The sequence below is a fragment of the Ochotona princeps genome, chromosome 7 (assembly GCF_030435755.1).
Source record: "Ochotona princeps isolate mOchPri1 chromosome 7, mOchPri1.hap1, whole genome shotgun sequence".
In the NCBI taxonomy this organism is placed as follows: domain Eukaryota; kingdom Metazoa; phylum Chordata; class Mammalia; order Lagomorpha; family Ochotonidae; genus Ochotona; species Ochotona princeps.
Window position 1 is genome coordinate 41,560,115 of NC_080838.1, and position 14,774 is coordinate 41,574,888.

The window sequence follows — 14,774 nt, forward strand, 5'->3', positions numbered from 1 at the left end:
AAAAACTAGCCATATCCATTATGAGATTTCTCTTTATTAATTTCAGAAACTGACCATAATCCTGAAATATTATTCCCAGATGACCCAAAAAATGATATCACCTTTTATTTCATTCATTAGAATTTATCACATGCTTGTTTGACAGCTTTTGCTCTCAAAGGTTTCATCCTAACATTGTCGGATAAGTAGAGCAAACAGCAGATGTTTAATACATTTTAAAAATTCACGAAAAGCTGGAGTGAAAAGTTTGGAGATGGTGTCTGCCTCCAACAACTACACAACACCTGGAGTGTCATCATTTTAACCCAACAAGTGAGGAGGTAAGAGGCCACTAAGGGAGCCTTGTCTTACTGTCTTATCAACGGTCTGAAGTGGCTCTACCTGCTCTGGAATCATGAGGATATATGATATGGGGCTGGCATTGTAGCACAGTTGGTTAAGCCATTGTCTATGATGCCAGCATCCCATATAGGCACGAGTTTTCATCTGGCTCCATTTCCAACGAGTAGTTGAAGATGGCTTAAGTGTTTGGGCCCCTGCACCCAGGTAGGATTCCCGGAAGCCACGCTGCTGGCTTCAACCTGGCTCAGCCAGGATGTTGTGGCCAGTTGGAAAGCAAACCACAGGATAGAAGGCCTCTATTTCTCTTTCTCATTCCCTGTCATTTTACTTCTCAAAGGAAATAAATAAAATCTCAAAAGATAAAATTTGACACAGCTAAAAATATGCAACTATGAAAAGTTAGCTGCCCCCCCCCCAGTAGTTAATTTTACATGTAAAACAACACAGCCCTCAAAATGTAAATCCTTTTTGCCTTTGCTGAGTCCAGAAAACAATATCTCAGGACATGTGGCAGCTTTTTCCCTGGCCTAAGAAATAAGTCAGCCTGTTAATACTGTGGAACTCTCTGTTTGGGTTTCCCCATCACTGCTCTAACAAGTCACCACACACGCAGTGGCTTATACAATACATTTTCCACCCCAGAGTCCAGAAGGTCAGGAGTTCGGACTGAATCAGAGCGTCAGCAAGGCTGCACGTGTTTCTCCCAGCTAGCCTCAGGCAGGATCCACTTCCTCACGTCTGCTGGTTTCTGGAGAGGTGTTGCTGCTTGCCTCCCACGCCTCCGCTGCCCAAGCTGGCTGGGCCATATTTTCTCACGATGCCACCTCATCCTTTTTTCATGAATAAGGATCCTCGTGATTACCCTGGGTTCCCCCAGGCAACGCAGGACCATCGTAATGGTACCATCAGCAGATCCTTCCTTGCAACCCCCAACAGGCACCCAGCTCCTGCCATCATTCTGCCTACTATCCTCTCAGCAGTAATTACAAGAGAATAAGGGGTTGCTAATAAGACAATGCAGGTAAACCTGCCACTTGGGATGCCAGCATCCTTCACAGGCACCATGCTGAGTCCTGGCATGGCACTGGGCACTGCAGCCATCAGGGAGTGAACCAGTGGTTGGAAGATTTCTCTCTTACTCTGCCTTTCTAAATAAATAAGTAAATGTTTTAGAAAAATAAAGGAGGAGAAAGAAACCTCATATGGACAGGCCCCTCTCTGCTACTCTAGAGGATTTTAACTTATTCTAATTTATAATAGATGAAAACCCTAAAGCTAAAAATTTAAAAAATATACATTCCTGTTAGAACAGCAGACCAGTTTGCTGCTGCCATTGGCCAGCAGAGAGGGCTCTCCTTGAGGTCTGATCCGGGGCCAGAACAGCTGCTCTCCCTCTATCCCAGACTCGGCACTGGGGCCGACCACACACTCCAAGGCTCTGAGCCAAGCGTGTGGCACCCGACACTGAAATTTCAATACTGACATCAGACTGCATCATCTGGGGGCTGGCACTGTGGTACAGGGGAAGTTGCTGTCTGCAATGGCAGTAGCCCATTTGTAAACAGGTTCAAGTCCCAGCTACACTACTTGTGATCCAACTCCCTACTAATAATGTGCCCAAGAAAGCCATGGAATTTGACCCACATGCTTGGACCTCTGCCACCCTCATGCGACACCTGGCTCCTAGCTTTGGTCTGGCCAAGCACCAGCCATTGCAACCTTTTCAAATTAACACAAATAAATATTAAAAGAAAAAAAAGGAATAGGTAATGTAGTTTTGATCTTCCTCATGGCCAGCCATCAAGAGTGGACTGCATGTTTGGACAGGTGTGATCATTCCTTTGCTGAAACTGCATGTGTAAGGACACAAGTGGGCTACACTGTGAGATCCATCCTCGGCTGCACAGCCACTGACTGCCTGCATTCAGAACCTATTTCTGCTGTATAGTAACTGTGTGACCTTTTGCAAGTGACTTAATTTCTCTGCGTCTCCAGCAGACATCCTGACAAATGGGCTTGATGCCTGCCTCTGAGTGTCTGAGGTGGAAGAGGACTAAAAAAGAGAGAACAAGCCCTGGCACCCAGCAGGCATGGAAGCATAGGCTAAATGAAATATTAAATCTCTGTGCTTGCTGCTTATGACCTGTCAACCCCACCTCAGGAGGATCTCCAGGGATCAAACTGCTCAGCCCTACCTAATCCAGCACGGTGGATGGCCTGGTTAGAAATAGAAATAGTCATGGACATTCTTCTACAAGTGGTGCAGAACACTGATTCAATAGAAACAATACCCATTGTGGTGCTTTACATTAGGTGGCAACTCCTGGGATAGGAATAGCTGCGGGTTCCACAGCCAAAAGACAGTGGCAGCAGTGTTAACTCAATGGCCTCAGGGCCTCCTAAAGACGGTGGCACAGCAAGGCGAGGACAGTGGGGTTTGTGATGCCTAATGACCCCAGCATTTCCACGGACAGTAGTGCCCATGGTACAGTGCTCCCCAGAAGGCTGGGCTCTTGGGGGATGGTACCAGCTGTGCTAGACACACGCTCCCAGCATCTGCCGGGAGGGCAGGCATATTGTGACTGAGCCTGCAAAAGCTTGAGAGCATTCACAGCCTATGATATTCACTTCCTGCAACAGGGATGGAGTCCAGCGGCAGTGGACAAGCTACTTGGCTCCTTACGGTTCAATCTCAAAGGGAAGGGGAAGGGGAGGGTGGCAGATAGGACCCAGAGCCTACTGGCATAGGTGACACATACAAACCCATGGGTGCTCAAGTAAAGAAGCCAGCCCCATACTAGGAAAAAGCCTTTGTTTGTTTGTTAGCTAATCATATGAAAGTTTGGTTTTTAAAGATTACAAGTACAGTGTATATGCCAAAAGCAGATCGTTGAGCCACTATCTACCCTAAACCAGCTGACACTTTCATTACATTTTACACATCGAGTAGTATCACTCAGTGCTGGTGGGGACGGTATTGTGGCTTAGTGAGCTCAATGTCCGCATCATGCATGGGAGCTGGTTCAAGCCCTGGCTGCTCTACTTCCCAGACTGCTAAGGCATCTGGGAAAAGCAGTGAAGGTGGCCCAAGTGCCCAGACCCCTGCCACTCATATAGGAGACCAGGAAGAAGTTTCTGCCCCTGGCTTCAGTCTGGCCCAGTCTCGATGATTGCAGTCATTTGGGGAGTGAATTGGCAGATGGATAGATCTCTTTCTCACTTTGTGATTCTTCCTTTCAAAGAAATAAATTATTTTTAAAAAGTGATGTTGTTCACCTGCTCTCCTGATGAGGTAAATCTTATTTTATGCCCATTTTGCAGAGTTGGCACAAAGGCTCACATGAAGATGTTGCTCAAGGTCCCTAGGGGTGAACAATGTGGCTGGGACTCAACTCCAAGGCTGCCTAAGTCCGTCAGGCTAACCTTGGCATTACTGCACAATCCCAAGGCAGCACACGCCCAGAAACCATTCAAGGAGCTTGCAGACACACCCAGTGCTATATCAAAACATATCCTCTTCTTCCTCCCCCCACCAAAATTTCCCCAAACCTGACAAATCCCCAATGCTGGTGGACAGGTGACCAGAAGTTCCAAGAGACATGGGGCAGTGCATGGACGTTAGATCCAACTGGGTCTGGCTTCAGCTGCCCACTGCACCTGCTTCCAATTCCATAGCCTTAGGCACCTTAACCTTTCTAACCGGTTTTGCCACCACCACAGGGGACATACAAATCTTATTTTGCAGGGTATGAAGATGGAGGATCATTTAACCTTCCCAGGACTTAATCTCAAAATGTCTACTACTCCTTAGTCTTTGCTATGGTATGACATTCGCTCCATGTCCTATGTTACGAGGCTCAGCAAGCTAACTGCTTAACCGTCCCATTAAGGGCTTAGCATTATGTGCAGCTAATGCTGCAAGTCTTGGTGAAAGGCCTTCACATCTCTGGAGACAGGCTTCTATCTGCAGGAACTGATTGGTGGCACGCTGATTTGCCAGGGGTTCCATGCTCCACAATTGCTGATCTCGACTTTGACTCTTCCTCAACTCTGATTAAAAACTCAATCTTCTACATCTTGCCTAAGGGTTAGAGCAGACTACCTAGTTAAAATGATCCCTAGGTAAAGCAGTGATCCCTCACCTGCCCCCACGTGCTATGTGGATGTCTGTTAAGGAGTGCTGACTTCCCAGAATGATGCTCTGCAGCATGGCAAGCCAGAGGTGTCCTTGACACACATCTACACTTGCCAGCCCAGGCCCCTCACAACAACACAACACCAGCCCAGAACCAACAGGAGCTGTCACCAATTCCAGCAGGCACCAGGATGAGGCAGGACTATGCCTTCGGGTTGCTCCCATGTTTCTGTCCGCAGCCATTTCCCCATTTCACTCTTCAATTTTCCATAGTCATGCTGCCTCTGGTTCCATGGTTTCACCCAACTGGATAGCTATCTGCCTTTATTCAGATGCATAGAGCACCTTCCTGGCACAAAGTTAAGGATACCTAAGGCAGGTATTCCAGCTCTTCCCCAATATGATCTGAAGCTGGTCTTAACAGCTTGGCCTGTCCTGTCTCCACAACTAAAATGTGTCAGTGTAACTGAGCAGCAAATGTAGTGCTACCAGCCAATTGGGCTGCTCCCCAAAAGGACCACTAAGAGTCTTACACTTGCACTTGACTTGAGTAAGCAGAGGTCTTATCTGCTTCTCTGGCCTTGATTTAGCTTCCTTTGATCCCTCTCTAACAAACTTAGTATGTGCCTTCTAGTTTTTAAATTTTACATACAGAAGTCTTCCATTTGCTGATTCACTCCCCAAATGCCTGCAATAGCCAGATCAAAGCCAGAAACTTGGATCTCAATCCAAGTCAGGTAGCAGGACTTCAAGTACTGAACCATCACCTGCTGCCTCCCAGGTGTGCTTCAGCAGGAAGCTGGACAGGAAGCAGGGGTGAAATTCAACTCCAAGCATTCCAAGCAGCAACTTGACTACTGTGCCAAACACCAGTGCTTCTCTTTAAAAGAAAAAAAAAAAGTGTGTGTGTGTGGGGGGGAAATCATACGTAAGACAAATAATTCAGTTAATACTTCTTAAAAACAAAACTATGGGCCCGGCGGCGTGGCCTAGTGGCTAAAGTCCTCGCCTTGAAAGCCCCGGGATCCCACATGGGCGCCGGTTCTAATCCCAGCAGCTCCACTTCCCATCCAGCTCCCTGCTTGTGGCCTGGGAAAGCAGTCGAGGACGGCCCAAGGATTTGGGACCCTGCACCCGTGTGGGAGACCCGGAAGAGGTTCCAGGTTCCCGGCTTTGGATCGGCGTGCATCGGCCCGTTGCGGCTCACTTGGGGAGTGAATCACCGGACAGAAGATCTTCCTCTCTGTCTCTCCTCCTCTCTGTATATCTGACTTTGAAATAAAAATAAATCTTTAAAAAAAAAAAACAAAACTATAAGGCTGAATCTCAAACTGTGGCAAATAAATTATTACATAATATGTTCGGCACTAGGGGAAACCAATTAGCAAGTAATTTACACACTCTGGTGGCTGTTTCTTTAAATTCTGCTCCAACAGTCATTTTTCAAATTCAATTAATTAATTGAATTTAGCTGGGTATTTGTATGAAAAGGCTGGATTTTTTTCTTTTAAAAATGTATATATTTGAAAGGCAGAAGAATGACAGAAGAGAGGAAGAGACAGATCTTTCATCTGCTGGTTCAATGCCCAAATGGCTGCAACAGCCAAAGACTGGCCGAAGAGGCTGGATTTAACGTCACTCACGTTCCAATATCCTTTATCAAAACTCTAAGGATAAACTAACTAGCCAAGGAAATATATATATAAACCCAAGGCAAACTTGAAATTTTGTCTCCGCATAGCAAAAAAGCTATGATATTATTATAAAGTTTGATAATACTTAAAGAAATGTCATATTTATATTGAAAATTTACTAATAATAAAACCATTGTCTGTGTTGCCAGCATCCCATAGAGGCACCAGTTCAAGACCTGGCTGCTCTACTTCTAAGGCAGCTCCCTGCTAATGCACCTGGGACAGCAGTGGAATATGATCCAGGGCCCAAGTCAGAGACTTGGAAGCAGTGCCTGACTCCTACCTTCAGCTTGCCCAGTCCCAGCCACTGGAGCCATTTGGAGAGTGATCCAGATTGAAGATTCTCTCTCTCTCCTCCCTTCCTCCCTCCTTCCATCTTGCCCTTCTCCTTCCTCGTCTCTTGTAATTTAGTCATTCAAATAAGTAAATAAATTAATGAAAACATCTTACACTTTGATTAAACCAACCTCAAAATGTTGTGACCCATGGTTTACTTACTTTTCAAGTTTTCAAATAACAAACATGGCAGGCTTAAAAAACAATGTCTCGGTCAGCACACTAAATGCAACAACTGAACTTGTAACTTGTCTGTTTCACTAAGTCCCATGGAAATGAACTGCCGAGGACCTTTCAGAGAACCACCTTGCAAAAGCAGCCCGATTCCATTGTGCTATATGTCTCCACAAACAGAAGTCCAGCTTGATGGCTAATAGCACACACAAGCTTAAAGGCTTGATGAGTTCCCTTCTCATCAGATAAACCGGGACACAAGGTCTGCCACTCCATAGAGCAGGCTGATCTTCCCGCTGAAATCTTAGGGCACACACTACATGAACGAAGCATCTTGAAACCCTCACATTTTAAAGACAAAGAAAAACATCCCTGATTTTGAACACAGCTTTAAAAAAAAAAAAGGTAGTTAAATCACACTGTATTTCACAGATATCATGAGAAAGACATTCCATGCAGAACTGCTGGAAATAGTGAAGCTGGAAACAAGGTCAACATCCACCCACAGGGCAGTGGCTGAGACGCTGCCAGGTAACAGGCAGTTGAAATTGTGAGGCTGGGGAGGAGTTTGCATTTGAGTGGGGAAATAAACTTAGAAAATACACAGAGGCCCAAGGCCCAATTGTGCAACTTCAAGAAGGTTACCTAATTTCCCTAAATAGGATTCTCAAAAGAGGGAATGACAGAATGACAGTGTTTGCTCCTAGGTAGATTTAACACTCCACACTAGCACAAAGTAGCTGACATGTTGCTTGGCCTGCAGCAAGCTCAGGAACTTTTTAGTATCACATGTGCAGGAGTTTACAAAACAATGAATGGGCATGATAGTAAGTGATTTTCTGGGTAAGTAATTTTCTGTTTTGTTTTACCTACATTTTAAGAATTCCAGTAATAAGACCTGGCACAGTAGCCTAGCGGCTGAAGTCCTCACCTTGCTTGCACCAGGATCCCACATGGGTTCCAGTTCTAATCCCGGCAGTCCCACTTCCCATCCAGCTCCCTGCTTGTAGCCTGGGAAAGCAGTCGAGGACGGCCCAAAGCCTTGGGACCCTGCACCCGCGTGTGGGAGACCCGGAAGAGGCTCCTGGCTTCAGATCGGCTCAGCTCTGGCAGTTGTGACTACTTGGGGAGTGAATCAGCAGATAAAAGATCTTTCTCTGTGTCTCCCTTTCTCTAGATAAAATCTGCCTTTCCAATAAAAACAAATCTTAAAAAAAAAAAAAGAATTCCCATAACTAGGACATTCCTTATGAGAAAAGTAAATAAGCTGGAATATTCACACACAATAATAATCCTCTTAGAGATCTAGTGCAGTGCTTTGTTCACAGAAAATAAATCTTGGGTGAGCTGCATGGTCTTTTCAGGTTGCATTTAAACAAGTTTGAACTGCAATCCTGAAAATGACTTAAACTTGAAGGCCAGACCTATCTATAATGTTTTTATCAGGTAAACAGAGCACACACGTGCTTGGTTCTGCCTGGTAACATTCAGGAATCCAGACACAGGCCCTCCCACTACCACCAGGAGGCAGCCTGTGGTAACACTTTCCTTGCCACCCAACTTCCCAGCCCTCTCCTCCTCTGTGACCTTTAACCTCTGCATATTCAAAGTCAGGGCTCTCCCAGCTGGACTGCAAGCCTCCGGACACTTTCTCCTTCAACTTGGCATCACCATCATCTAGCACAGTGGCTGTGCAGTAGTTGCTTATTAAACTATCAGTGAACAAGGGTGGCCAGGGTTGTGGTGTTGGCACGCTGAGCAGCTCTGACCCCTTGCAATGCTAACACCTCATATGGGCATGCTGGTTCCAGAAGCTAGTGCTCCACTTGCAACCCAGCTCCCTGCTTAGCTAGCCTGGGAGAGCAAGTACTTGAGCCCCTGCTGCCCACGTGGGCGATCTGGAAGAAGTTTGAGGCTCCTGGTTTCAACCTGGCCCAGCACTGGCCACTGTAGGCATTTGGGGAGTGGACTGTGGAATGGAAGATCACTTCCTCTGCCTCTCGCTCTCTGTCACTGTGCTATTTAAATAAATAAAATAAATCTTTAAAAAATAAAGTTAAATAAATGCCTGATAGCAGTTCAGGACAAGGAGTGTGTGTGTGTGTGTGTGTGTGTGTGTGTATTTGTTTACTATGATCTAAAATTCACCTTAATTTTTCCTTAAAATGTGGAAAAGTACTATTTCTTTTTTTTAAAAAAAAAAAGGTTCCATTTGTGTTGCACTACTTACTTTGATGGTTTTCAGGTTGTTGCTCTCGCCCCCTACTATTCTGCTTAAAGCCCCACACAGCCTTAGTTTCAGTTACTTGTTCAAAAAAATAAATAAAATAAAATAAAATAAAATAAAATAAAATAAAATAAAATGCAACGTAACTCGAAGTGGTTCTCCGGACAGTCTCAGGTCTCCTGGCTTCTGCTGTGAGCTCTCTCCATCCATTTACACTGTGCTAACACGGCTCTTCAAACCTTCCACCCGGAAAGCTGTGGTTGTTAGGGACGTGATGGGAGCAAGTGTTCTCAGTAGCACCTGAATCCACCTGGGGATCTTGTGTGTTATTTCTAGGCTTCCATGAAATTCTGGAAGAAAAGCCATCTGGAACCGGGAGTGACCACTTGAAGGCGTTCTGGATCCCCTCCGGGTTTATAAGTCAACCAGCTTTACTTAAAAATGAAACTAAAGAAGCCAAATTAAATATTAACTTCTGTGTGTATGTGTGTGTTTGTGTGTGGGGTGGGGGAGGGGCAGGAGGGACGAACACTTCAATCATAAGAGGGCAGCGAAGCTCGGCTCTCAGCAGACCCAGGTACGGGACAGAAAGCAAACTCGGCACTGCTTCTGAAGGAGAAATAAGTCCCTCGGGGAGCTTCCCATACATCATTCCCGCCCTCACAGTCCTGCGCTGTCACTTTCAGCCACTGCTCTGACGTTAAGCTCTGAGTTGAGTGGCAGTGCCCGTGCCACGGAGTGGGAACCAAAACCTTCGCAGGCTGCCTCAGAAATGCTGACCTCCCTGCAAGCATCACTTCCCACACCCAAACCAGCTGGAACACACTATTATTGCTATCTAAACAGCTACAATGTGTTGGAGTGCTGTGTACCAGACCTGACGACTAGTCTTTCGTGCTTTCATCTTCATTATCCTCCTTACCAACCCTTTTTGGATCTGCACTATTACCCGAAATAGTATATAATTCTATTTTCCTAGTCAGAACGCCTCACGAGTCCCTCCAGAGGAGGTGAGGATGGGGGTGGAGGTGACACTCTACGTTAATCGATGAGGCTAGGGTGTGAAACCAGAGATTTGCAAAGTTAACCAGATTCCCGAATCCCCCACTAAACCCTGTGAAACCAAACGGCCCATATCCCTCTCAGAAACAAAACGCACAGGTCACACGGAATGTAATGTCATATCAGAGCTGACAGGACTTCCAACCGAGGAACCGCCACAGTAGCACACAGAAATGAGGGAGGACAAGGGCGCGCGAGTAGGTGCGGCGACGCACGCGGGAGGGCCACGCTCCCCCTCGCCACGCGCGCGGGTCGACACCCGCGCCCGCCACCAGCTGGGTGTCCCCTTCATACTCCGGACGCCCAACGCGGCGGGGACGCGGTGCGCGCAGCCCGGAGGCGGCTCCCCACGCTCCCACATCATTGGCAAATGCCTCCCCGACTGGGTTCCTTCTCCGAATACCCCAAATTCAGCCCTAACCTGCCCAGGGGCTCCAGACCATCTACGGTTTAACCTGTCTCCGTTCAACGCCATGCCGAATTCCCCCCCGAAACGAGCTGCAAATGAATGAGCTGACGGCTCACAGCTAGAAGTCAGAGCCACACAGCCATCCTCCTGCAGACCCAGTGGAGGAAGGATGCCCCGCGCTTCGGCCCATCCTCCTCCCCGGCCCCACCGGGCGCGCCTTACCGCTCGCAGCTGGGGCTCCCGGCACAGCCGGCCCAAGGCACTTGCTCCCGGCAGGGAGAGCTGCCAGTGGACGGGGCCCGCTGCCGCAGTCGCCGCGTCCAGCTCTCGGCCCCGCCAGCCCCCGGGCCGAAGCCGCCGCAAAGTTTGCTCGGGGTCTCGCCGTCCGCGCCGCGGCCCCGCCAAGGTGAGCAGGTCTCCGGTGGCTCCCGCGGCCGCCGCCCCCGAGGCCGCACTCGGCGGCGCTGCAGCACGGCCCGGGGCTCGGGGCGGCTCCTGGAGCACCGAGGGCGGGGTCTCCCCGCCCCGCTCGGGCCGCGGCGTGGCGCGGCGCTCGGTGTTTACCGCGGCCCGGAGGCCCGCTCTCCCCGCCCGCCGCGCGCGGCCCGCGCCCTGCGCGCTCCTGACATCATTCATTCTCGCACACCGTCGCCCGCCCACTCCATTTCCAAACAGTGACTCACCCTCCGGCTCAGTGGCGGCGCGGCAGCAGCGCCCGGTTCCCGCAGGGTGTCTCTTCAGGCACAGAGCGAAGCTCGAAAAACCAGTGCGACTTCTTAAAAAGAAAATTCCGGCCGACCCTCCCCTCTCCCAGCCTTTTAAAAAGCTGCAAGGAAGGAGGGGCTTGGCATGCGGGGCAGGTTGACCCGGGGCGGTGAGGCTGAGCAGTCGGAGCAGACCTCCAAGAGCTGTGACCTGATCACTCTGCGAAAGTTCTCTAGGTGCCACTCCCAGCAACTTTCAGGGGTGGGGCTGGAAAGGAATCCCCCACCCCCGCACCCGCCTGTTTCGGGAACTACTTCCTGACCGATGTGAGTGGGCTTGGGGGCGGCAAGGCTGACTGAAGGAGGTCAGGGTGTTGTCCTGGCCCAGATCCCAGAGGTGAGTTTCCCTGGTCGCCTGGCAAACTTGGTCATCCCACCCGCAAGGTGGCAACTGCAGGTGTGGGCTGGGAAGCAGCTCCCTGTTTACGGGGTTGACGAGGCTTTTCCTTTGGGTGCCTATCCACTGTGTCATTTTTCCTGGTAGTTGATGTACTGCCTCTCCTGAAGGCTGAGAAACCGTAACCAAAATAAACAAAGAATCGTTTTTACTGAAAGCTGTTTCTCTGCAGCTTTTGAGGCTCAGGGCAGTCATTCGCGGTTTCTTTGATAACCTCAGCATTTATGGTTTTAGAAGCGGACCATGCCGCCCTAAAAATGGCCAAGGCGTTGTGTTTTCCTGGAGTGGCTATTCCTGCACCTGCTGGGCAGTTGTCAAAGCAAACGAAGGCAGTCCTGGAGAACACAGCTAGGAATCAAAAGCAATGTGGCCCAATCTGTGTTGAAGGCAGCAAACAGAAATGTTTTGTGTTCATTTTGGCTCCTGGGGGGAGGGCAGGGTGTCAGGGTGCGTAGGAGTTACACTGGCTTAGGGGGTTTCTGTATAACCAACTTTATTAAGGAGAGGCTTCCCTGGGTGTCTGAGTCAGAAACCACATTGGTAGACAGTCATGTGCCTCTGGTTACTAAAACATGATGGTAACACATCAGGCCAGGATGTCAACAAGCTGGCAGCCCTAAGATGTCACAACAGGGACATTTCCCTCAGATGAAAATGCTTCTGAAATTCACCATGGGCCCAACCTCATTGTGGGAAACTCACACGTCAAAAAGCTTCAAGATGCTGGGAACTCAGAAGCCAACACCAACAACTGAAATTTCTTCTCCTTGGGTTTATTTTTCCTTCTCAGTAAGGAGCTCATTTTCAATTTTATCAAACCTAGGCGTTTTGCCCAGAAGGCAATGGCAAATGGATTGGATTGCTAGGGTGCAGGTGGAATAAATGGAAATTCAAACCAGCAGTTTTTCATAGGCAGTCATGGCTCAAATGCAGATGCTCGTGTGCCCTGGGCCTTGGTGACTGAGGTCTGGAATAAGCTGTGCAACCACACCCAGGCAAGTTGGGGTGGATACAGCACTTTCTCCCTACTTTGTGACTCAGACATTTGGACATTGTGGAAAAGTAAGCAAGGTCCTGAGTGGACCTTTTTGTGCTCATAGATGAAATCAGAAAGCTCCAAACAAACCCAGAAGTGCCCTCTGCAAAGCCTGAGAATCCATCAGAGCCTTGGGCCTGGACAGAAAGCTGCTTCATGTGGAGGGGGCAGGGTTGCATGTATGGTTAGGATTGTGCCTCAGTTTAAATATTGTGAAGTAAGCAAGTATACCGTGAGGTGAACGTACATTGCAGTATATATCTCTGCTTCTGAATAAAGGATGGACTCCCAATGAATCTGTTAAATATATTTTGTCAACACGGTGTTGGACTTTTCACCCATGTCTATACCTACAATGTCATGATACACTTAAATAGAAGAATGATGGACTTGTGACAATTGTTGAAAAACTATACTATTGTTATAACGTAGGGGGAAACAGTCGGAGGTGAAGGGGAAACCCCTTGAGCCTAAAAAACTGTCATGAAAACTAAAAATTAAAAATAAGCAATTGGATCACTTTATTACACTTATTACATCTTTTATAACCATGTGAATGTCATTGCATGATGATTATGAGCAAGTGCATGAAGCTTTCCTATTTCACTCTTGGTCAGTGTGCAAGAAAACAAGTTATTCACTTGCATTTCTGTTTTGAAAATCAGACACCACCATGTTACAGAAAGAGCCAAATCCTCCTCTCTTCTGAAACTGTACTTCTTGCTGTTACAATGTATTCTGTTTTGAAAAATACATGCCTTCATGTCATGGGGAGAGCTGAGTCCTTGAAAGGGCCCAGGAATAACTGGGCTTTTTTCAGCTATTTTTCTGAAGTCAGGGCATGCTGCAAATGAAGCTGTACAGATATTTCTGCGGTTTGATAAAGCACACTGATTGTGTTAGGAAAACATATCTATCTATAGGACACATCTCGTAAAGTAATTCCTGCTATGAATGTACCTGGACTCATTTCCTCAACCAACAATTTGTATGAATTCTTGTTTTGTACCCATGGTTGTTTCTCTAAAAATCACTCAGGGCACCTTCCAGGCATGATTGAGCAATGGGAAATATTCTTTTTCACAGATGTATTTATTTCTTTATTCATTAATTCAAAGGGCAAAGTGACACAGAGAAAAGCAGAGGCAGAGAGAGCTCTTCTTTCTATTGGTTCACTTCTTAAGTGGTCAGGAGAGCTAGATGTGGGCCGGGCTGCAGCCAAGAGCCCGGAACTCCATCTGTGCCTTGCAGGTGAGTGCAGGGGCCAAATACCTGAGCCGTGGTTGTTCATTGCTCTCCCACGCACACTAGCCAGAAGGTGGATGGGGAATAGAGCGAGCCAGGGCTTGGCCAACACTCTAATGGGCTGGTGTCCTCAAGTTTGCTTAATCTGCTATGCTGGCCCTGGGGGATTATCTGAAATTTTGCAGGTTTGTTATAGCATTATTTATGCTTTTCCCAAGATCCAATATAATGCCTAATTAAGTAAACAAATGAAAAAGCCTTAAAGAACAAACCACCATGTTACAGAATACCATGAAAACTATCCTTGTGAAGTAAAAAACGTAAGCAGAATAAAGTGTCCCATTTTTTTAAAAAAAGCTTTTTTTTTTAATTTTTACTGGAAAGGCAGATATAGAGAGGAGGAGAGACAGAGAGGAAGATCTTCCATCCGATGGTTCACTCCCCAAGTGGCCACAATGGCCAGAGCTGAGCCGATCTGAAGCCAGGAGCTAGAAGTTTCTCCCGGTCTCCCACGCAGGTACAGGGTCCCAAGGCTTTGGGCCATCCTTGATTGCTTTCCCAGTCCACAGACAGGGAGCTGGATGGGAAGTGGGACTGCTGGGACTAGAACCGGTGCCCATATGGGATCCCAGTGCGTTCAAGGTGAGGACATTAACCATTACGCCATTGCACTGGAAAAAAGGCCCAATTTTTATGAGACAAAATATTCCCTGTAAAACAGAATCCACAACCAAATAATATATTATCTCTTGGCAATGAGATATAGATGGGTATAACGCGTGAGGAGGACGTTTGGGTTTCTGAACTATTTTCCAATGAATCGACATCACTTCAGTGATAAAAATAACACAAGCAGTATCGGAGTGTAGAAAGCAGTAACCGAACTAGTCTATGCCATCAGAGAACTTATTGTATAGTTGAGAAGATAAAAACACTCCATGATGGCCGGAAGT

The 14,774-nt window shown here is 47.5% G+C and overlaps 1 protein-coding gene across 2 annotated transcripts in view; it reads right to left on the minus strand.

Annotated features, from left to right (window-relative positions):
* SGMS2 (sphingomyelin synthase 2) overlaps positions 1-11,321 on the minus strand; it is a 93,980-nt gene extending 82,659 nt beyond the window's left edge. Inside the window, exon 1 of one of the 2 annotated variants that reach the window (XM_058666967.1) lies at positions 11,063-11,321. The gene's annotated coding sequence lies outside the window, so the exon portion shown is untranslated. Of the gene's footprint in view, positions 1-10,601; positions 10,892-11,062 lie in introns of those variants that run through there. The other variant, XM_058666966.1, reaches the window with a different exon arrangement.
* Positions 11,322-14,774: the final 3,453 nt, after the last annotated feature.